The sequence below is a fragment of the Scylla paramamosain genome, chromosome 35 (genome assembly GCF_035594125.1).
Source record: "Scylla paramamosain isolate STU-SP2022 chromosome 35, ASM3559412v1, whole genome shotgun sequence".
Classification (NCBI taxonomy): Eukaryota; Metazoa; Arthropoda; class Malacostraca; order Decapoda; family Portunidae; genus Scylla; species Scylla paramamosain.
Genome location: NC_087185.1, coordinates 966,696 through 991,292, shown reverse-complemented (window position 1 = coordinate 991,292; position 24,597 = coordinate 966,696). Strand labels below are relative to the sequence as shown.

The following is a 24,597-nucleotide window of genomic DNA, read 5'->3' as shown; positions in this document are numbered from 1 at the left end:
AAGCGTGGTGGACTCTTGGATACATATACTTACCTAAGCTCCACTGTATATATATATATTTTAAACCTCTGTCTCAGGGACTTGCATCGCGGGGAACAACTGAAACTAATTATGGTCCTGCACCACCGAAATCCTCTGGTACTTTGTTAGTGGTCAGCGGGAAATGAGACGACGCAAGTAACCTCCTCCCTCGCTGTGTAGTTACAATGTGTGTGTGTGTGTGTGTGTGTGTGTGTGTGTGTGTCATGATAATAATGATTTTGTTATTAGTTCTACATGTAAAGGAAGGCAAATGACAGCTGGCATAAAGAATCACCAATCTACTTTTTCCTTTACACTTGGTTCTCACTCTTATCACCTTCCTCCGGTAATAGATCCTTTTCCTTCTTCCGTCCTTTCCTCAGCCTCGTTTCCTCTCATCTTTTCCCTCTTCTGTTGTTCGACATCTCACCGCATGAAATGTACACCTCATCATTCCTTCGCTCTAAGCTGTTACTTAATCCACCACCCTCCTTTTCTTCTCTCACAGCATTCCTCACATCTACTTCTCCCATTCTCATCCATTTCCATGCTCTCCATTCACTTCACGCTTCCTATCCTCCCTTAACTTCCAGCTTCTCCCCGCAACAGGAAAATTATGTTCTGTTCGTAGGAGGCGGTGGAGGGGAGGCATGCTGGCTGGCTGGGTGGGTGCTGGGGGACAATGGTGAAGGGGGAGAGGTACTGACGGCCGCCACAGGAGACACAAAAGGCGCCACTGTTTCCAGAAATAAGAGTTACGTGTTTTCATGTTTTTCTTGTTTATGAGAAATACTTACCTGTCTTTTTCCCTTAGTTGTTCATTTTTTGTAAGGGGATGTGTTTGTGTTATGACTTTGTTCACTTTTCCAACAGCGGTGTGTTACATCTTGCATCGTGAGTTGTGTTCTAGTCTTTCATTGACCAGATGTTATATTTTAGATGCTGTGAAGTTGTTTTGTTGCTATTGTGTTCAGTTTTTATCTGTTTTCTATTCAATCAAATTTTATTATTTCCTTACAGACGAGAGGGAAAACTCAATGATTCATTTAACGTTTTGTTCGCCACCACTATCACCACCACAACTACCACCATCCATAGTAATACCACTACCACCACTACCACCATCACCAGTGTCCCCGCCACCTGGGAATTGTATCAAGCTAAGAGCTTTGTTTGTTGTAACTACTTGACTACCTGAAGCCCTGGACAGGTGCTCGGCCATTGGTCTTTGTTGACGTTTCTCTTTTTTTTGTTTGTTTTTTCAACCTCCCCCCCGCCTGTGTGTGTGTGTGTGTGTGTGTGTGTGTGTGTGTGTGTGTGTGTGTGTGTGTGCTTGTTTGTGTATGTTGTTTATGTAAGGAATTTTTACGGTTGTTTTTTTTTTGTTGTCGATTGTCTTATTTTACCGCCTCGCAGGAATATGTCTAATTTCGTGTGTATTTATGCGTATTTGTGTCTGGAATGCGATGAGGGTGAGGGGGCTGCCTTTATGTGTGGATGCTTGCCGCTTCCTTTACTGAATAAATGACAGAGCATTATATTAGTAAGGACAAAGGAAACAGTATACAAAACTTCCGGCCTCTCAGAACGTGCTTTATAGGGTTACATATTATTATTGACTTCGTTATTAATATTATTGCCATTATCACCACTGCCATTATACAAGTTAAAAGATACGTGGCTAGATAAATGTTGTGGCTCTGTGCTGCATAGCGGTTAAGATACTGATGGTAGTACGAGCAGTAATAGCTGTTAGGGGGATAGTCAGGGTGGTAGTTGAGTCGTTGCTCCCTAGCCCAGGGTGAGTGTTGGGCCTGGCTGCCAGGGTTGTGTGACAGCCTCCCGGCTCGCTACCACCGCGCCCTTGGGGACACAACTGCCCGCTCAAAGCATAACAACTGGGAAGCGCAGAGGCGTGTGAGAGGCCTGTGTGTGTGTGTGTGTGTGTGTGTGTGTGTGTGTGTGTGTGTGTGTGCGTGTGTGTCAGGAGAGAGACACTACTGAGAGAAAGAAATGAAAGGAAGGACATTACACAAGGATAAGGAAAAGGAAAATGAATGGTAAAATTAATGTTGAGGCTACATTTAGTCATGGGAAGGCTTATTAATAGAGGCTTGTGTGCACGTGAGGTGTGGGTGTGGGTGGGGAGGGAAATGTTAAGTTTACGAGCCGTGCAATGCGTACATAATGAGGTTTATGGACACTTTATTGAATCACAGCAGCGATTTGTTGCTCAGCCGAGATTGCTTTTGGGAACGTGCTGTAGGAGGCTGTTTTGGAGTGCGTAACTCAAGTGCTGTCTGATGGAAAGGCGGCTACACTGCATCACACACACACACACACACACACACACACACACACACACACACACACACACACACACACACACACACACACACACACACACACACACACACACACACACACACACACACACACACACACACACACACACACACACAGGCTGAATCCACCACTACGCTACATCAAATTTCGAGGTCAATTTTTTCACTTTCATGTTTTTTTTTCTTTTTTCTATTTTCTGAGGGAAGGGATGAGTGCAATTTTTTTCTGCAACATGTGCGTGATAGTGTTGCTAGCGTGATGGAGAGGACTTTGTGCATGTGTGTGTGTATGTGTGTGTGTGAGAGAGAGAGAGAGAGAGAGAGAGAGAGAGAGAGAGAGAGAGAGAGAGAGAGAGAGAGAGAGAGAGTTGGAGTATATAGTTTCTGGAAAAAAAATAATAAATAGTGCATGATAGAAAAAAAAATCGGGTTGTAATGGGGAAAAAAGAGCTTCCCGTTTATTTAATGGAAGGAGGTGAAAAATGAACGAGACCGGAAAGCTTTAGCACGTAATGGAGACATGTTTTTTTGACCACCCGTACACAACTATGAAAAAATAAATGGATAAAAAAAAAAATGGAAACTAACCCTTGTCGATTTTTTGATCCTCCATTTTATGAATAATTCCACCGAGTAAATTTTTAGTGACCGATGGAACGATTCTGATAATTTGTGTCGAGCTGAAAAAAAAAAAAAAAAAAGCTGGCACTGGGAATTTGAGCGGCACGGGAACGCAATGATAGAGACAAATATAAAGGCTATTTACGAGCAGTCTTTCACGTAAAAAAATCATATACGAGATTAGCGTTTTGGCTTCTAAAATGTGGAATCTTGTTTTATTTTAGGATTACCTCTCGTGTAGTGTTCTCAGGTGAGTAACTAACTTGTAATAGGTAATGTATTAGAGTACAGCTGACTCAGGTTTACGTATGAGTAATACAAGGACTATACAGCAATTATGTTCCGCCACAATGTTTCAGGACGTCTCACTGTTTCATCATCGCTGTGGTTTTTTTTTTTAGGCTTTCCTCCCGTATAGTGTTCTCAGGTGAGTAACTTGTAACAGGTAGCATATTAGATAGAGTACAGGTGACTCAGGTTCACGTGTGAGTAATACGAGGACTATACAGCATTCATGTTCCGCCACAATGCTTCAGGGCGTCTCAGTGTTTCATCATCGCTAGTGTTCCGTGCGTTGAAAGCTTATATTTGAATATTTATGCGACTTAGCAGTGTAACAATAAATTTTCTTCCTCGATGAGTTGCTGTTCACGGTGAGAGGATGCAGCTAGTAAGAACGTGCTTTATGCCATGTATGTACGGAAACTGTTTTTATTTACGTGGAAAATAATTGCCTTGTACATGTATAACGGAAATAACATATAAGGGAAAGACAGATATTAACGTGCCCTTTGTGCGTCTTTTTGTTCCCTGCATACAACTTCAGAGCGAAAACCTTCATATATAAAAGACAAAAAGAAAGGAATGCATACCAAAAATTGCTGTCAGTTTTCTTTCCACGAGACGATCGTTAAGTCGACGCTCTGGGTGTGTACCTCGCCAACCAAGCTCCACGAAGGCTGTAATCCTCAGGGACTCGCTGTCTCTCACGGCACCCCAATGCTGTCATAAAACTCACCTTTCCCCCTGAACCTTGCTCTTGTCTCTCTCATCCTCACCTCTCCCAGCCATCCCTCTCGTCTTCTCCTTCCCTTACCTTTTATATGAGAATAGCAGTGTTGAAACTTCGGAAAAAAATAAAACGTAGAAAAGTATTGACCATATTTGTGATAGGATTAAAAAAAAAAATACGAGTAATAATAACACTGGGTTAACGAATCTGTCGATGAAGTAGAAGCAGAATAATCGTAAACGCAGTATAGATAAGACACACACGAGTAATATGCACGATAGAAACAAAACGTCGAGGCTTGGGTCTTTACGAAGTGGCGAGATTAGGTAGTTAATATTCACCCAGGCCGACGAGAGGCGCCCCATTATGGGTTAGGCGGAGTGCGCACGCACGTGTAATGTGGGCGAGGAAACGATGCTTAGGTGAGAGCGAGGCAGCTTCTCTCGCCGATGAAAGAGAGAAATGGGAGTGTTGTTGTAATATCGAAAGTGTGTGTGTGTGTGTGTGTGTGTGTGTCCAGGATGTAACATTCCTTTCATATAAGTATATTTTTGTATGTTTTGATTCGATGCATTTTGGTGATTGCTTATGTACACACACACACACACACACACACACCTGTCACGTCCTGCACTCCCATCATGTAATCACTGGCATGGAAGAGTTCGGACATAAAAAAAAAAAAAAGGAAACAAACAGAAGCCGCTGTACCTCACTACCCCGAGCCCGGCTGGCAACAGTTGGGCAGAATTTGTAAACAAAGATGGCAGTATGTGAAAAGTTTTCCCAGATCAGTGTTGTCTTTCTCGGTGCTGAGCGAGAAATGTGAGAGACCAGCGAGGGGAAAACAGCGCTGCGGGCCGTAAACATGTCTTATTTTCCTTGCCACTCAGCGGGTGTTGCCAATAGTAGTGGGAGCGCTGGGATAATTAATTAGTGTTATAACGCCTTGCCCTCCCTTCCACCTGGCGGTGCTGGCGGTGTTGTGGTGTTAGTGGTGCAAGACGCTCCTCATCCCCAACACAGGCCGCTTCTGTTATCACTGTTTTCCAGCCTCTCAGGAAACACATGGGGTCTCGGTGGCTGGCTCCGCGGTAAGGGACGCTGCAATTCTCGCTCCAAATGTTTGAGTCTCCGCTGAACGTCATATTATGATGGTACTGGGAACAACTCTCCCTTGTAACTCAACCAGAGGAACACCACCTTTGCCTGGCCTTCGGTGGTCCTGCCGCGTGGCATGTCAGTTTTGTAGGAATGTGGAGGGCCTCTCCTGGAAACTTTTGTTTCTGTTACTTTTTGAGCTTATGCCCGTGATGTATTAACCCTTTGTCTTAGTTAGCCTTGAAAGAAGGCTAAGGGGAAGGGAGAGGCACTATTGTAGTATATCACCTGCACATTTGAATGAAGTTTGGAGCTGATTAATTTGTTCAGTCCTTTGAAAAATGTAGTACATGGAAAAAACGCTGGACCAAAGAATTATTTTTTGTGATGGATGGGAAACCAATAAGCCTTTTTATTAATGTATGGAGGGTAATTAGGGGTTAATGAGTGAGGCTGTGCCAATTACCCATTTCACAGCTGGGAAAGGAAACGGAAATTACTCGTGGTCATTGAAAAAACAGAACACACACACACACACTCTCTCTCTCTCTCTCTCTCTCTCTCTCTCTCTCTCTCTCTCTCTCTCTCTCTCTCTCTCTCTCTCTCTCTCTCTCTCTCTCTCTCTGACGAAATTTTATGTTTTCAACTCTTTTATTCATTATGTGAATTTCCCTTGTTCTATGTATATTTATTTTAGTATTCATTTATCTATTTACTCAGTTGTTATATTTCATCACTCGTGTGCGTGTGTGCTTGTGTGGGTGCTTGCGTGCGTGCATGTGTGTGTGTGTGTGTGTGTGTGTGTGTGTGTGTTCAGGATAAATTAGCCTAAAAAAGCCTTCCTTGTGCTCACACGCCCTCCAGGGAGTCGCCAGATTTCCCAGCGTTGGTGAAGCACGCCCCGTAATTCGCTCACGGGAAGGGGCGCTATTAAAGGCTCCTCCCGAGACGTCTTTGATATTCGCTTGTTCGTTTTCCTGCATGATTACTGGAGCCACTACGCCGAGCTATCCTTTTAGGGTGTTTTTTTGCAATTTTCCTTTATATCTTGCAAGATAATGGCTTCTGATATTTATTTTGCTAAACTTGAAATAAATCACGCGCCTGGGTGTTTTTTGTCTTTTTATTTATTTATTTTTTATTTTTTCCTTATTTTATACCACGGGTGGGAGAGGAGGGGGCAAGGAGGCTGTAACTCACCTGGGAATAAAAAGAAAACGAAAAATGTTTATATAAGCGAGTGATGCGAATGGCCGCCTCCCTCAAGCCTGCAGTCCGTTGTAATAACTCAGTGTTTCCCTGCCGAGGATTGCAAGGCTTGAGAAAAATCGTCTCAAACGGGAATGAAGAAAGATCACTTTTCCCTTTGCTCGTTCCCAGACCGTTCAGCCTTAACGCTAATTAAAAAGGAAGTAGGAGTGGTTTAAATACCTAGTTTTGGAAAGATCATTATATCTGTAGGTGAACGTTAAGTGACGTCACGTTAGCATGGGTTAGATTAGATTAAGGTCGATGAGATGAGGGTATGCTGGAAAGGTAAGGTGGGAAATGTTTTGTTAGGTTTCACTGTGTGTGTGTGTGTGTGTGTGTGTGTCCATTTGCTCCACATTTCATCAACTCCACTCCGATCTCCACCCCACCCTTATGTTCCCTGTCCCTAAATTTTTCCCCTCCCCTGTTGTCCCTCAGCTGTTCAAAAGCGCCATGTGGAGGACCACGATTTTAGGTGGTCATCATAATTTGCAGAATGAAAATTGAGTTCGTGTGAGTTATTTTTTTTCCGGCATGCCATTTTTTCTTTTTTTCTTTTTGGTCAGTGAAATTAAATTGCTTAGTAGGAAGGTGGCCAGAGAGAGGCAGGGAGGGAGGGAGGGAGGGAGGGAGAAGGACGTGAAAATGATGGAGGTTATTGGGACAGAGTGTATTTCGTAATGTAAAACAGCAGTGTGTATGTGCCTACTGGTTCGCTGAGTGTGTGTGTGTGTGTGTGTGTGTATGTGTGTGTGTGGGACGATAGTTAAAGTAAAATGATTGTCGAATTGAGAGAGAGAGAGAGAGAGAGAGAGAGAGAGAGAGAGAGAGAGAGAGAGAGAGAGAGAGAGAGAGAGAGAGAGAGAGAGAGAGAGAATTGATTTGATTTATAACGCATAAAGGCTCCAATCCTAAGTAGGTACAGATAACGAGCACAGATAAGAAGTACATATTGGTAATAAGTACATTATATAACATTAGACATATAATCTAACAGGAATCATAAATACTAAAATCAAATTAAAGAACAGGGAAAAGGACGTCAGCAACCACCAAGTTTAGGGAAGCGTGCGAGGAGAGAGAGAGAGAGAGAGAGAGAGAGAGAGAGAGAGAGAGAGAGAGAGAGAGAGAGAGAGAGAGAGAGAGAGAGAATCGCATTGTCTTGGCCGACTTTTGAGACGAGCACGGCCACTGCGGAGAGGAAACAATATAGGAGCAAGATAACGAGGCGAATAGGAGGAGGAAAACAAGGGAAAACGGTAGGTGGAGGAAACTCGGAAATGAAATAGAGGCAGTGAAAGAGATTAGATAAAACAAAATACGAATAAAGGCTGGATATCAGAGAGAGAGAGAGAGAGAGAGAGAGAGAGAGAGAGAGAGAGAGAGAGAGAGAGAGAGAGAGAGAGTCTAGTAACCTAACACATAAAGATTAGAATGAACAACGCCAAGAATAACAACAATAACAAGCATACTGAACAGACAACCACTTACAGACCAAACTGCCTGTCTGTTAAGTGTGTGTGTGTGTGTGTGTGTGTGTGTGCTTTGAAAGTGCGGGTGAAATTTCTTAGAAGGTGTATCTAAACAAGTTTTATTGTGAAGTAAGAAGTGCAGGCAGGAATGTAATTGGAAATAATGGTCTCACTGCATGTGGTTTGTTTGGCTGTATTGTTCAGTGCATTACTGCGAGTAGCTTTAATGTGTGTGTGTGTGTGTGTGTGTGTGTGTGTGTGTGTGTGTGTGTGTGTGTGTGTGGGAGGTGACGCTTGCAAGTTGGTGTCTTCGCTGTAACTCTCGCAGCTGGTTAATGCCAGGCTGCGATAACGGGTGACTAATGCTGCTGACTCAAGCGGACCTGCTGCCTTGCCCTGTTTACAGCGTGCTCACTCTCTGCTTAGCCTGCACGGGCGTCCCCAGGTGACGCAGGCAAACAGAAGAAGCGTCCGGGGTACCACAAATCCCAGCCTGATACAAACACGCCATTATAGAAGCCCTCCATTTGCCGCTGCTTGAGCGAGAACGTAAAAGTAAACGCAAAATATAGTCGCGTGCAGTTCAGTTCTATTTATTTCTGGCGTGTTTAAGTTCATTGTTATTCCCTCCAGCTCCACGGGTTCATTGCAAGAGTTCAGTGCCCTTGCTGTGCCTTGTCCCTGCCGCCCCTGGGACCCTGCCAGCTGCTCGCCCCCTACACTCTGTTTACTTACATTTAGCCAGTCGAGGTCCGTGTGTCGGCTCAAAGTTCGCCCATCCGAAAGAAATATAAAAAGGTATCCCCGGGTCGCGGCGGAGAGGAAAGTGGTGTTACGTGGGCCGTTCTTTTGTGCGGCGCCGCCTTAACTTGGCTCATTGTCCTCCGCCTCTAGTTTATTCCCGGAGCCACTCACACATGTGCATATACTTCGCCATGCTATCCTATATACATGCACATACACACGCACGCATACACCTTCACGTTGCCTATCCTCCCTAACACACACACGCACACACACACACACACAGTCACACATACAATGAGTCTCCGTGCAGCCTCGTAAACATCGTAAAAACATGCAAAACGCCTGTAAACAAGCTCATCATGCTGCGTAATGGCTCACTCAGTGCTTAACCAGATAATTGTATGTGTGTTTCATTTGTTCAACTTCCTGTTTTATTCTGCGTGGTATTCTGCTCACCGGTGAATTTTATGTTGCAACTCTGTTTTCTGTCCATTTAATTCAGGATGCAAGTATATTAACGTTATTCCACTACCCATGTACGGTTGTATATTTTGTACATTATGTGCGTGCGCTGCTCTTTGTTCTTTGTTGTGTTCTTTATTATTATTATTATTATTATTATTATTATTATAACAGTAACAAGAACAGTAACACACACACACACACACACACACACACACACACACACACACACACACACACACACACACACACACACACACACACACACACACCTTACCGCCATTCATTACGATGCTCCTCCGTCGCACTCCTTAATGAGTACCTGATGCCTAATGAGGGGATCAGGGGCCAGGTAAGGCTCAGGTCAGGCTAATTAGTGATGAAGCACGACTTGGCGAGATGTCATTGCCGTCAGTGTTGTATTGTCGCGATAATTACGCTTCTGTAATTGACGTTGTCTTCGCCCCCAGGAGGCCTGGCTGCTCTGCTCGGAGTATTGTTGCCTCAGTCTCCGGTAATATTGTGTCTGGGGAATAATGTTGTCTGGATGCGGGAAGGAAATGGGCTTATGTCTGCCACGGTGGTGTCTGCGTGTGTGAGCTGTGTATGGCTGAGGAGTCTTGTATCACGTGTTGTTACTCGTACCTGGTGCAAGGCAGTGTGTGGAGTGTGGCTGGCAATATATAGTTTTCTTAGTGTAATTTACCTATATTTCTCATGTGATAAGCATTGGGACACCAAAGATGCCTTTACTATCAAACAGGCAGTTAGGTCGGTGGCGGCTTGCCGTGTAGCGCCGAGTGGTGTCCCGTAGCGGGCACGACAATATTTTTCTCATAATGGGATTCACTGTTCGTGATTGTCGTTGTGTTTTATGTCTGGAATATTAATTTTGTTATTATTGAAGTGCTGCTGTCCATGCAAGTTGAGCATTAAAAAGTTATTCAACCAAATGGGGAGCGGCTACAACTGCGAAATTTTGTATAAAAAATGGTTGCCCCAAAACGTGTCGTAATATATATTAATTCTTTTTTTCTTGCCATCCGCGGCAATGTTATGAAAAGAGTATTCCATCAAAATATTCTCTCGTGCCATGTGTTGCGTGTTAAGCCGCGGAACCTTCCCAGAACAATACATTTTCAACAATGGCCCATCAGTGTTAATTCTTCGTTCAGCCAGAACTATGAGGTTAGTCATTTTTTTTTTCTATGTTGATTTTTTTTTTTTTATTATTAAAGTTGAAATAACCTTGCTGTCCATGTTGCGATATGTCATGGTGTGAATTGCCCTGCAGTAAGGTCTTATCATTGCATTTATATAAATTTTTTCCTTTTGACAAGTCCGGTCCCTCGAGATCTGTTGTTAATATGTAAGTGTAATGAGGCTGCAACACTGTGAGGCAACTACTGCACGACCTAACGCTCGTTACTTTGACGTCACGACCTAGTCCGATAATGGATTTTCGCTCTTCTTAATATGTTTACTTTTTCATGGACTCGTATTTCAATTTCTCATTTTCACTGGCTACACATTGGTGATCGGGAAACATTTCATTATAATATTCTGGAGAGGAGGGTAGTTACGTCTTTTAATCGGTGTGGGACCGGTAGTGTTTTGCGTGCCGTCTTGACGACGGTTGAACAGCCACGTCCACTCCGGCGCGTCTGTGATGTAAGTCCGATCACGAATGATGTCACCAGTGTAGTCAGTGAAAACGAAACAAAAATACAAGTTAAGAAGAGCGAAGATTTGTAAACAGCGTTCTCATCCATCTTGATTAATTATAACTAATCATGATGAGTAATAATTATCACTCGTTATCAGGCAGCGCTGCCTGGTGTACGAGTTCAGCGTGGAAGGGGCCAACGGAGCAGGAAGTGTACGTGTATTAAGAGGGTTATGTTTGTTGCTTGGGTTTACATGGTTTTCATGTTTGGGTTGTAAGATTCTTGTCATGGACAAAGAGAAATTATGTTGGCGGTTGAAATACATGACTGGTAAAACCACTTCGTGTCACTAAGATGATTCCTTGGTGAGGGTGGGTGTAGATTCCCAGCAGGGATGAGTGCTTCAAACCTATGACAGTGAAGATTATTGCAAATAAAGTGAAGCAATTACAAATCAAATAAGGACGGTATATGCACTCTGGTAAGGCAGCTTTGTCATCTGAATACTAACAGATGCCGTGTCACTACCACACTGGCATCATATACTTCAAGAGGCGTCAACTAAGCATCTTCGAACACAAGCCTGCGTTTGTCTCACATCACGTTTCTATCTAATCTTTCCTCACAATGGCCTCGTCTGCTCATCTCAGTATAAGCCGACCACTCCTGTGTTAGTGCCCCGTGAGCCGCCGACCTGTAGCCTCTGTCACGCCTGGGCAGAAAAAAAAAAAAAAAAAAGGATAAAAAGAGGGTGAGAGAGATTAGCATATAGATGAACTCTGCCATAAAATCATCCAGCCTCCCATCAATAAAATTTCCTAAATCCTCTGCTGGGTGTTTAAGAGCCAGCGTTATATGAGACTGAAATTTTAAGAGCGTCGTTAAAAAAAAATAGAATATTTGTGTACTTTAAAAATGGTGGGATAGAAACCTATTCTGGTGTTTTTATTCTTTTTTGTTTTAGTGGCGCGTAGCTTTGTGATGGGCGATTTAACTTTTATTAACTTTTGGCCTGGTAGTGACCTGGCTTAAATAAAAAAGATACTTTCGTCATTTCCTCGTTTCAGACATCGGTGCGTGGAACAGCCAGAAATACTTGCTTTATTTTCAGTTTTGAGTCTTTTGTTTGCATCCGCAGTTTTATTAGTTTTCCTTTGCTTGGGAAGGGCAGTGTCACGTGTCAATTTCCTGTTTGTTTTAAATCTCGCCATCTGTTTCTTTCTCTTCACTGTGACACATTTATTTTGCATACACGTACTACGAAAAAACAAAAAAAACCTGAATCCTATTATTTTTCCCATCACCTTCATTATAAATGACGTTCGTTACCTCGCGCCACATGGAAGAATTAAATCAGAGCCGTTCATCTGTCACACACAGGTACCTCGCCTCACCTCCGCTGACCTCTACGTGCTACGGACTGATCTTCACAAACCTCCCTTGCTGAGGACACTTCTATTTCACAGTGGAAAAAATAGCACGTTACACCTTCAGGCTTGAGTGAGTATACGCTTCATCCTCTATTTTTTTTATTGATTTTTATTTAATTGTTTTATTTTTTTTACTTCTGCTCTTCCTACGACCTCTCTCTCTCTCTCTCTCTCTCTCTCTCTCTCTCTCTCTCTCTCTCTCTCTCTCTCTCTCTCTCTCTCTCTCTCTCTCCTCTACATGGATATTTCTTTCTCCTTGATTCTTTGTTTTCTCTTTTCTTTGCCTTTCCCCTTTCTCTTTTTGCAGTTTTCTCTTATCTATTATTCTCTGCTTTTCTTTTTCTAACCTCATTCTTTTCTCCTCTATATTATTCTATTTATGGTATTTCAATTAATTTTTTGTTTTTAGTTTGACTTTTGTTGCATTCTTTTGTCTGGCAGCTTCTTAATTCTTTATGTATCAGCTCTTCAAGTTTTACATTTTGATTCCATTCTTTTCGTTTTAACGTTTTTCTTTCTCTTTTCTTATCTTCGTATCCCTCCACCCACTTTCTCCCTCCTCTCCCTTCCCCTTCATGCTCCCCTCTCTCTCTCAGGCGTGTACTCTGGGTTGGGCTGGCCATGAATCACACCACCTCTGTAAAGTTCCTTTGTTATCCTATAAATTATGTAGCGTCTCTGCACATTCCCCGCACCCAAGAGGCGGACAGGTTAAATTTATTCTACTTTCACCATTATTTATTTTTCAGCTCTTGAATATTTAGCCATTTTTTGCTTCGCTATTCACTTTGTTCTAGTTTGCCTGCCTCCGGTATAGGAAATGTTAAGGCTGGTGCTTGAAGGCGTTCATTCTTTCCCTGTGAACTTTGATAATACTTATATTTATCAGTATTATTCATTTGAATTACTGGCTTGATGGTGTAATACTTATCCTGCTCTCTTCCCAAGCGACAGGTACTGGGTTCGAGTTTCTGGTTTACTGGAGATTACTTGGCTGGCTCCCTCTACTCAAAACCCGTGTTCACGGAGCAGAAGGCACGCTGGTACGGACCTGAGTCAGGGATTTGTGACCTCGCTTTCCGGCAGGAGTTGGTGGCCGGGAGTGCTTCCCTCCTCTGTTTGTACGACTGATAGAAAAGACAGAGAAGGGATCGCTACGCCACACGAGTACAAAATTACAGTCGTTCTCAGGTTTCATTGTATTCATATAATAATTTCTGCGATATTATGGAAACAATTATGATTTATTCAGGTATCTTGTGAGAGCGATAAGGCACGTGTTGGGCCAGTACATATACATACATACATATACATATATATCATGAAAAACTTAAACCCTGGTGGTGATATCTTGTGGCTGCTTCGTTGAAATGTCCTCATAGATCACAGTGATGAATAGGGCGAGCAGGCACAGGCAGGAGTAAAGGTGAGGGAACACCAGCACAGAAGCCAAGATACTAAAGGTTAAGGGGAAATCCAAGGGTGAAGTGAGGAGTGAGGGAAGCGGAATTAAGCGAGAGAGTTGGAAGGACAATGTGATACGGACTTGGCGAGTAAACAGGAGCAATAAATAAAGGAATGTTCTTATCATCCACGCGTCATTTGTGTCCGATATCAGATGAATGCCGCTGTAGTGAATCGGAAGGAAACATAAATTACAAATTCCAGCCTGGCGTTATCTAAGCCTCGCGCCCCACACTGAGGGGACAGTAATGGCGGCAAGCGGGAAAGTTTACAGAAATAATTCTTCGTTTGGAGACGACACATGTCACTTAAACTTTTTAGGAGAAGTCCATTTGTCGTTTAACAGAATAACTGCATTAGAACGTCCGCTCTGGGGGATAACGAGGCTTAACTTGCGCTGTAAAAAGATTAGCATAACGAGTATCTGAAAGGAAAACAGTGACTTGTTGTTAAGAGGATTTGTGGCTTTGTGGTTATTCCAGCTCATGATTTCCTTCCCCAAAAGTAACGAAAACTAGATAAAGATGCAGAATGATGGAGATTAAAGGAGTGAATCGCATGTCTTTCTTAGTAGTGGAATTATACTAACTGACGCCAACTGGAAGAGATTCACATGCAAGCAATACTATGATAGGAGCTTCTTGAGGAACGAAGTTGTATGTAATGAAGGTACGAGCAGTGGGCAGGCAGGGGAGCGGGCGCAGCGAGGTAGAGTGGCTGTCCTTTGCTGTGGATCTGTTTCGAGAGTGGTTCTGTGAGGATGACTTCATGGAATTCCTTTCTTCGGTGATATACGAGCATTTTGTTCAGTGAATTCCCGCTCGCGTTGCTCAGGCATATAAAAATGGACAGATTTTTCTTGTGGGATAAATCGTAATGCAGTTTTACTCTCTCTCTCTCTCTCTCTCTCTCTCTCTCTCTCTCTCTCTCTCTCTCTCTCTCTCTCTCTCTCTCTCTCTCTCTCTCTCCAACTCTAGCGGAAAGTTCGCTGACATAATTATTTAGACAGCTAATTCGACTTTGGCCATTTTCCGGTTAGCTGACATACTGCTAATCTGACCTCCATCCCAGAGGGGGTCAGCTGGCTCGGGATTACGTATGGAGGGCGCTCAAACTCATCTCCATTACTCCTATTTCATTTAAAGTTTCTGAACGGTTGCTGCCCAAACGACTCTTTAGTTTCATTGGCGAATTAGACCTGTTCCCAAGCGGCTTGTTTCGCTTTAGGAAGGCCATGAGGCTTATGATGCTGCTTGATGCTGTTGAGTTTCTGTTCACTGCCTTCGCACTGTGTTGATGCTGCTAGTGGGTGTGTTAAGTTTTTCTCCGTTTTATAGAGAGATTTTTTTTCTCTTCGCTATGCAAGTGTAGATCTATGTGGATGAATATATGTATTTTTCAGCATCACTAAAATTTTCGAGTTATTCTCATTATTATTACTGTTGTTATCTTTTTCAATATTGAGTTTTGGTGGCAGCGCAAACACTTTTCGCAATTTATTGGCCTCACTGGCTTCCAATGTATCTTCCTTTGAAGATACCTTAGGAGTGAGCTGAACGATGAGGAAGGAGCAAGGAGAAAATTGATAATTTCGACCTTAACAATACTTATTTGCGAGGAAAGGAGCTATTTGACAAGCGTGAGGGTGGAGGTGCTGCTTGAAGAGTGACTCAGCGAGGGAGAGAGGGCTGGAGGAAAGGAAAGGCAGAAGGGAAAAGGAACCAAGGATGAGAGAAACGGGAAGTGTTCATGGGGAAAAGAAAAGTCGTGTTCTATAATAATCTTGAGTTAATCAAACATGTCGCATTGCTTTACTCTGTTGCCTCTTGACCATTTCGTCCTACATCATCATTACTGGCTTGGGTCTTGGTACACTTCCCGCAAAATATCGACCAGGTAGAAAAATGCGTAATATTGCAGCCCTGACAGGAGGAAAGGTTATTTTCTGAGAATGCATCGAAATTTTTGAAATATTCAGTGATTTATGAAGCAGAAATCAAGTATGTGAAATATAAATTTGAAATATATTTATAAAATGTAGGTCACGTGAAATACTACCGGAAGAAATAAGTCATATGATTTGAAATACAGGAGGAAGTGGGAAAGATATGGAGGTGATGTGGAGTAGGCCAGGTTGAAGGGTGGTGGTGGTGGTGGTGGTGGTGATGGTGGTGTGGGGGGACAGCCTCCCTAGGGGCTAGAAGCTTGATGTATGTACATATATTTACCATTAAGGGGAATCTCCCTGGAGTACTACCTCTGTTCAGAATAACAATATGGTGTTTCTGACCGTGAAGCAGCCGCCACCCTCACCACCGTCTTGTACACCAGTGTCTTGTGAAGTCTTCATCTGTGTGTGTGTGTGTGTGTGTGTGTGTGTGTGTGTGTGTGTGTGTGTGTGTGTGTGTGTGTGTGTGTGTGTGTGTGTGCGCGCGCCCTTGTTCTAGTCTATAAAATATAAGCTTGCCTCGTTTAATTTTGTTTCCGTAATCCAGTTCTCTATATTATGATTACGACGGAACCACTTGCTTCCATGCAGTGCAAATATCAGGGGTGTTTGCGATCCTTTATTCTCTTTCATTATCCAAGCATGTAATCTTCCTTGTTTTACTTCAAACCTTCTTTACCTTTCATCAACCTTCAAGAAGAGATCTTAAGTCCACTTATTCCACTCCCTTTATCCCTTTGATTAAACAACAGGATTAAATCTCTTTCTCTTTTCTACGCTTGAGTTGTGTTTAGATTTTTCATTGATCCCAGATAAAATATTTTTTTTGTGGTTTTAGGCAGTGTTTCATCCTCATTATCATTATCATCATCATCATCATCATCATCGTCATCACCATCATATCATCATCATCATATCGTCATCATCATTATTTAAAGATTTCATTGCCGTTGTCGGAGTGATTGAGTGCGTAATGAAGCTTTTAATTACCTCAGCGTTAGTTAATGTGAGACACAGCTAATGGACCTTCACATATTTATTGGGAATTAGCCTCCAGCACAGTTCCTCCTGGCCACAGTCTGTCTCGCACGCTAGGGCATGAGCGTGGGAGTTTTAATGTGAATGTGAATGGTAAAATTGTTCCCTGCCCAATGACTGTAATGTTCTTTGCATTAGGAAAAGTTTCTCTTAAGTCTTATTTATCTTGTATTGCCAATTACTTGGTGCAGGTTGCCAAATTTTCTTGCTCTTTTCACTGGAGTGCTTAAATGCATCGTCGCCTGAAGGGAAATAACCATAATATATATCTTATCACGCGTCAGTCAAAAAGCAACTGATATTGTCCGTTGAGATTGTTAATTACTTTTTTTCATTAGTCGCCCCTGTCGCTGATAAGGCACGTGTTAATCAGTGCCTCTGTGTTCATTCATTGGTCCACCCATTCATAAGTTCATTGTCAGGTCTTTCATCCGCCACCTGCTGAATCTTGCGTTCCTAATACCTGGGAGATGTCTCTTAATCAGTATATTCTTATGTCCGTCTCAGAGAGGAATATTCATGAGGTGTGTCATTGGCTTTGAGGACGCCTAGAAGATGCCTTTTTCTCTTTCCTTCACAATGGTTCAAATAGTGAGGGAGAGGGAGAGACAGGCAGAGGTCAGGTATAGATACGAAGAGTTGAAACAAGAACAAAGAGATAACCTGAGTAAAGGAGAAGCCTAAGTAGTAAGAGATGGATGAGAAAGATCCAAAGAAGTAGAGAAAGGAGGAAGGGGCGTGGTGTAGGAGGAGCTGGAGCAGGATAGGTAGTAAATCGATCCATTCCTTCCCCACTCTCCTCCTCTTCGCTTCCCTCGACAGTAAGCAGTAAAACGTGACTGAAGAGGAGGATCCAACATGAAGTAAACATCACCCGCTCCTCGTAAAACACTTTGCTTGATCGTCGGTCGCTGGTGGCGAGATGCTGACGAGAGAGAGAGAGAGAGAGAGAGAGAGAGAGAGAGAGAGAGAGAGAGAGAGAGAGAGAGAGAGAGAGAGAGAGAGAGGCCGTCCTTCTGCAACTTGTGGGAGCGAGGAAGGGAAGTTAGAGAGCGGGCTTGAGGATGGGAGAGAACGGGAGGGAGGGAAACCTTGCACTGGTGAATTTAAGGGAGGGAGGGAGGGAGGGAGGGAAGGATAATGGAGAGAAGGAGAGGGAGGGAGAAAGAAGGGAGAGGGAGGGACGCCTGAGTGGTTAGTGACCAATACAACTCACTGTAAGAACTTGTTGATTGGCAATGAGGGGGAGGGAATAATTGGCAAGAGGGAGAGCGAGAGAGGGAGAGAGAGAGAAAGAGACAGAAGGAGAGAGCGAGAGGGCAAGGTAGGGTGAGGATGAGGAAGGGTCGCTCGAGTTAATGGAGTGAGAAATAAAAGAGTAGGTGAGCAAGAGGAGGTGGTGATGTAGCAACGCGAATGGGGAGAGCATGTAACCAAACTGGAATAGGGGCAGGAAGGTGTCAGGGAAAAACAGAGCTGGCGGGCAGGCAGAGGTGTTGTGAGTGATAAGGTGGTGAAGCGGGTAAGCTCCCCAGAGTGCTGGCGGGGAGAGACTTGTTCTGTTCCCTGCTCACACAAAGATCCCAGTACAAGTGAGGAAGGTGTCAGGGAAAAACAGAGAGCTGGCGGGCAGGGCAGAGAGGTGTTGTGAATGATAGGGTGGTGAAGTGGGTCGGCTCAGCGGAGAGCAGCAGGTGGGGAGACACTTGATTCTGTTCCCTGGTGACACAAAGTGCCTTGACAGGTGAGGGTGAACTTCAAACCTATTGCACTGGTGCTCCAATTCCAGTGGTAGAAAATATTAATCGTCCTACCACTCGCTAAGGACACTTATTGGATCGAACCCAATCCTTTATTGGATTAAATCCAATACTACGTAATCCCAGTGTTTGTATTTGCACGAATTACAATTCAAATTTTTATGGCGCCTGCTAAAATTACTTTTCATAAACGACTCGTGGCGGTGTTTGCTTGGAATTTTCTATTAATACGTTGCTGGATATATTTTTTTTGCTTTTCATACATAGATTACTTTCAACAATGTATATACGCTATAGGAAATTAGCATGTAAAAAGAAATTGCATTTAGCGACATACTGATGAGATTCTTACTCTGTACTAATCATCACATTTCACTTATACGTGTTAACCATTAAGTTTAAAGTAATTTCATTCATGCCTGCGTCAAAATGACATGAAGCCGAGGTCATACACGAGTTTCAAGGGTTAGACTCGCAGTCCAGGCAAAATAAATTAGTTTCTAGCCAGAGATATGTCCCTAGTCTCCATAAACACCTACTCGAGTGTGTATGTGTGTATTTGTATGTGTTTCCATACTGCCTCCCTTTTCCCCATGTTGCTATAAAAGTGGGTATGAACGCCTCACGAGAGAAAAAAAGAAAAAGAAAATGGGTGAGGTGTAAATCAGAGATGTGGAGGGCGACGTAGACAGAATGCCGTAAAAGGAGGGGAAATGGCGAGCTATACAACACTTCTACCTCGTGCCTCTGCTTCACGTATCTCTCTTGCTCTTGTCTACCTCCGACCCTCGCCCTTCTGTATCATGTTGCTCATGCGAATACCTATCGCTTATCACCACCGTCCCTTTCACCTCTGATGTCACTGTTGCAATCCAAATTACCACCATTACCGTCTCCGCTGTTGCTACCACTGGCACCTCCAATACCGCTGTACCTGTCTGTGTACAAGGAACGGACTGGAAATCAAGACCGTCTGATTCTGCTCTGCACTGCACTACATTATATGACATCAGTGTACCCAGACAGAACAACACATTATCAGAAAGGCTCGCATTACCAGTAACTTAATCAAGGCTGTCCATCCGTCTGTCTGCCTGTCTATATATCTAAAGTACAGGCAATAACCATAATTACACCAAGATGCATCACCTGTTTTACACGTTTCCCCCTGAAAATGAAGATGAATGTATGGCCCATTTAGCTTCAGACTTCAGGCATGTTTACTCGTTTACATAATGCGTGTGATTGATGGAGGGCGGCGGCGAGGGGCGGGCTTATCTATCTGGCTGCTGTGCTGCTGGCTGGGTGGATGGTGATCGGCCCTACGCGATGGTTCTATTTAATTACACGGAGGACTACGGTATGACGAGGGAGCCACTCATGAAGGGGCTCTCTCATTAGCTATCTGGGGCCGGTGCGGGACGACGAGCACGACGGAGAGGAACACGATAATGATAACAAAGGGGAAATTGACGAGCAGGAGGAAGGAGGAGGAGGAGGAGGAGGAGGAGGAAGAACAGAACAGAGGAGGAGGAGGAGGAGGAGAAGCCGTAGCCGTGGAAGCGGCTGTGGAGGCTAATGAGACAGTGTTGCCCTGAAAACGATATTTCTCCAACTCCAGTGCGTGGCGAAACCTTTTATCTCCCTCGTAACTCGCGCCTCTCTCACGGACGGAAACTTTAGTTCGAGTTCCACGGCGATGACTGTTATATACATCTTTCTTTCAGCGTGTAAAGGCAGAACTTACACAACAGACGCGGAATTCCTGTTGGTGTGAGGCTGCCATGAATTATAAAGCAATTTCGGGAGAGGCGAAGTTAGCAGAGGGGAAAGTCCACCTTTAATGCCTTATTGTTGTTGTTTTAGGCAGTGATTGTGCCGCGACGGAGTTCAGCTGTGGACGCCGCAGCCTGCGCGGGTTGTTATTGCGTTTATTTATTTGGTTTGTCTTAAGTTTGTGATGTGCGGCAACTTTTTGCTTTGTTGACTTTAATTTGTGGTGTGTCGTAGCTTTTATGAACTTTGCTCTTTGCTGTGGCTATTTAATTTTTTGTTTTAGTTCCTCAGGAGTTTTTGTTTTCACTTGACTTTAATTTACCTTAGTTTGTGATGTATTGTAGCGTTTATTAACTTGAACTTATGGAGTGCTATAGCTTATAATTCTTAATTGTTATAGTAAAACTTGATACGAATAGAAGTCAGAAGGAAATTACGGATAAAAATACGAATTGGAATCTGCGGCCACAAAATTATTTTAACTCACCAGCGGCAAAAGCATTCAAGAGCATCGTCAGCAGCCACAATTCCCTCTCACTGTTCTCATACCGCGACCACCACCACCACCACTACTACCACCACAAGCATTACCATTATCATGCTTATGCCCGCAACACTCCCAAACCTCTGGCGGGTCCTTGATGTTTGTTAGGACAGGGGGAGGAGAGGAAGGGTGAGCAGGGTTGGGGAGACGGGAGGGGAAATGGAGAGGTTGACAGGAGAGCGGGGAACACGGGGAGCATAATGGGCGGGGGAAGAGGAGGCTTAGTAAGATGAGATGGGGAGACTAAGATGATAAACGGGGAGATAGAAAAGAAAAATGATGATGAGGGAAGTAGAGTAAAGAATACGGATGATAGAAAATGAGAACTGGTCGTAGGAAAGCAGAAAACTGGAGGAATGTAGGGGAAACTATGGAAACTATGGAATTGTTTGGGAGTAGAGATGGGGAGGTAGGAGAGGAAGTGGGGAGATTGGGGAGTGTGACGTTTGCTGATACTGAGTTCCAATATCCTGCGACCTACGAGTACTCTAACGTCCTTCATCTTAAAGCCGCCATTCCACCTTGGAGTGAATTTTGGGCGCAGGGCAAACAGGCGAAAGACGCTCTTGTGCTGCGGGCTCCAGGCGGCAGTGGTGGTGGTGGTGGTGGTAGTATGTGTGTGTGTTTGTACAATTCAAAACTGCTCTTCAATTCGACATTGGGATAAGAGGATGAGGACAGTTCTGAATTCCGAAACCAAATTGATTTCCAATGTGCTGTGATATTCCTCTCTTGAAGGAGCTCAGGTTATTGGGAGCACGAACGACAGGAGACTCAGAGATTGTCCACCTTGCTATTGAGAGGGGGAGACTTGACTGAAGACACTGCTTGAATCTTGCATTAGTAAGGCAGACTGAGTAGGGATGAGAGAAAGAAAACATTACGTAGTGGGAGCACAGAAAGGAGAGTGGTGATGCACTTAACTTATTCTAATACGTAGTAACCTAAAGAAATAAGGGGAAACGACGGTATTTAGAGACTGTGTAGAACGTCACACGTTATTGAAACTGATGCACCAACAGTTGAGATGATAAGTTTGCAGCTTTGTGAAGAGACGCGTAGTGGTGAAACAGGGATACTGGCATTATTGAATACAAGGAATCTTTTCCCACGGCACTTCAAGGAGGTCAGTGGTGTGGAAGCCAACTACTAGTATGAGAGAGAGAGAGAGAGAGAGAGAGAGAGAGAGAGAGAGAGAGAGAGAGAGAGAGAGAGAGAGAGAGAGAGAGAGAGAGAGAGAGAGAGAGAGAGAGAGAGATTGTCGTAGTTGGCAAGACTGCTTCCTCCATCAGTGGTGGTGGTGATAATGACGATGGTCATGATGGTAGACTGATGTTTATGAGGGGAACACTTTCATAAACACATCCAGGTGGTAATATATGCTTACGGGAGCCATAAATAGTTCAAGAGAGCAATGCAAATAGATCAGTAAAGGCAGACACGCGCTGAGGGATGATAATGCTGGAGGAGGGGGTGCGAGATACTTCCATTAGTGTAATGCCGCCGCGCATTTCTCCTCCCCTTGCTTTTACTTTGGAATAAACATAACTCCTCGGCTTCCTGAAGTCATATTTCAGGAGTTTGTGTGTGTGTGTGTGTGTGTGTGTGTGTGTGTGTGTGTGTGTGTGTGTGTGTGTGTGTGTGTGTGTGTTAATGGAAATTACGTAGAATTATTGGTACACCTTCTAATCCAGAGAGAGAGAGAGAGAGAGAGAGAGAGAGAGAGAGAGAGAGAGAGAGAGAGAGAGAGAGAGAGAACTGAATAAAAAGGAAGATGAGTGGAAGGATGATAATGGAAGTTTCTTGAAGACTACTTGGGGACTCTCTCTCTCTCTCTCTCTCTCTCTCTCTCTCTCTCTCTCTCTCTCTCTCTCTCTCTCTCTCTCTCTCTCTCTCTCTCTCTCTCTCTCTCTCTCTCTCATTTACTGATCTTCGTTCGCTTCCCAGACATTCCCTCATCATGGTCCCTGCTCTGCGTATCCTCCTTGTCTCATAACCCACGTGGCTCCATTCTTTATTCATCTGGCTCCCCATTAGTGAGCAGAATCACCCCGTCTTCTCCCTGTGAACTGTCGAAGGGAGCTCGAAGTGGAGATTGATCGTAATATATTGTGACATTGAGAAGGGAGAGAGTGGCCCATAAAGAGGCTGCTGACAAGGTTACGAAGGGTGTATGGGTGAGGGTGATGGGATGACTGTGGGGGAGGAGGGTTAATGAATACGACTGGGTAGGGAGGGTAACTGTGAAAAGGGGAAGTTGAGGTATTGTAGGGGTTCTGTATAGGTGATGGATGGTGGAGGTTGGAGAGTGGAATGCATTTTGCCACAGTCACAGCCACAGCCAAAAGAGGAGGAATTAGTTTTTAAAAAGTTACTCGAATTGTTCATTTTGTGGGAGGGCAGTCTGGAAAAGCGTGTAAAGGTGACTTGTGGCGTGAATTGGATATGGTGGATGTGTGGATGTGCATGGTGGATGAATTGTGTCTTGTGCCTACTGGTGGTGGCGTAGGCGAGATGCGAGCGTTTGTTATATAGGGGGAGAATAAAGTTTTGTGTTTAGCCGCATGATGGAAGACCCGCCAGCCTATCACATAATCCGAGAAGGGAGAGGAGTAAGGAAAGAATTAAGTGAAAATGGAAGGAGGGGAAAAAACGAGCTGGAGGAGCAAGAAGTGTGTTAATTCACGAAAAAGTAGATTCTGATGGAAATTTTAGGGCTAAAAACGAAGAGGAGAAAAAGGAAACTGAAAGATAATTTTGACAGACAGACAGCGCCAGTGTCGGAGAAAAAAAAGTGTTTTCCTATGTTTTAACTCGTCTGTCTTTTTCAATGTCGTTTCTTATCCCTTTTGCCTTTTTGTTCTTATTTTTTTTTGTTCCTCATCATTCTCCTGTGCGCATCATTACCCCTCCTTCATTATTTGGTCTTTTTTTATTCTTGTCCATTGTCATTCTCTTCAGTCATTTCACTTTCAGTAATTTATATTCCTCATCATTCATTCTCCCTTTTTTTTTTAAGCCATTCATCAATTCTATCTTTGCGCCATATCTCTCTTCTTCGTCTCTATCGCGTAATTTATGGCTATTTGCTGTTTCTCGCTCATCTCTTCGCTTTCTGTAATTCCTTGATTTTCGTCCCAATAATGGTTTCCCTTATCACTCAGCATTTTGATTTTCTTTTCCACGTAGTTTTTTCTTTTAATTTCTTATTTATCTATCCCTATACAAAACCGAGATGATAAGCCTAGTTTAAGCCCAATTTACTCGTAATCATATCTCTACGTCAACACACGAACTTGTATTAGCCTGGTTTAATATTCTTGTGTTACCCAAATGTGCAAGCTCGTAGAGTCTTTACAGAACATTCAATTAGATAAGCTACTACCTGCCACTGAACGTGTTGGTTTTATGTTATTTTTTCCAGTGATTCGTGATGTTTGATAACTGATATTTGTAAACGTAATTTTTCTCTTATTATTATCATTTGCCTTTGTGTGAGACTGATATTTCTAACGTCCACGCACACTTGATGTTCTATTTTTCATTCTTCCTTTCGTCTTACTTAATGCTCGCCAAATTCCGTTCCCTCTTTGTTCTCCCTTTTTCCCTCTCCTCACCATCTCCACTTCCTTCCTTTGCTTTCTCCTTCGCTTCTGTGTAAGTCGCTTTTCTTGCCTGTCTGCGTCTGTCCGAATCTCTGCCACTTTCTTTATCCTCTCTCCCATTAGTCTTGTCCTGTTTAATCAATTTCTAGTCTGCTTTTAGATCTGTCTTATTAGTTGATTCTTGCTGTCTCTCTGATGAAAGTTTCGTTTTGCACTGTCTGATTTGATTGTCTTTTGTTTCTTCATTTTAGTTATATTCTCGTTACATTCTTTTCCGTTTCTTGCACACGTCTCTCTCTCTTTCCCAATATATCTTGGCTCTGTATTTTCTGA

At 43.5% G+C, this 24,597-nt stretch overlaps 1 long non-coding RNA gene across 3 annotated transcripts in view; it reads left to right on the top strand.

Moving 5' to 3' along the window:
• The window catches only part of LOC135090518 (uncharacterized), a 95,453-nt gene that overhangs the window by 12,712 nt on the left and 58,144 nt on the right, over positions 1–24,597 (top strand). For all 3 annotated transcript variants that reach the window (XR_010262027.1, XR_010262026.1, XR_010262028.1), the window contains exon 2: positions 12,080–12,199. This is a non-coding gene — a long non-coding RNA (uncharacterized LOC135090518). The remainder of the gene's footprint in view (positions 1–12,079; positions 12,200–24,597) is intronic.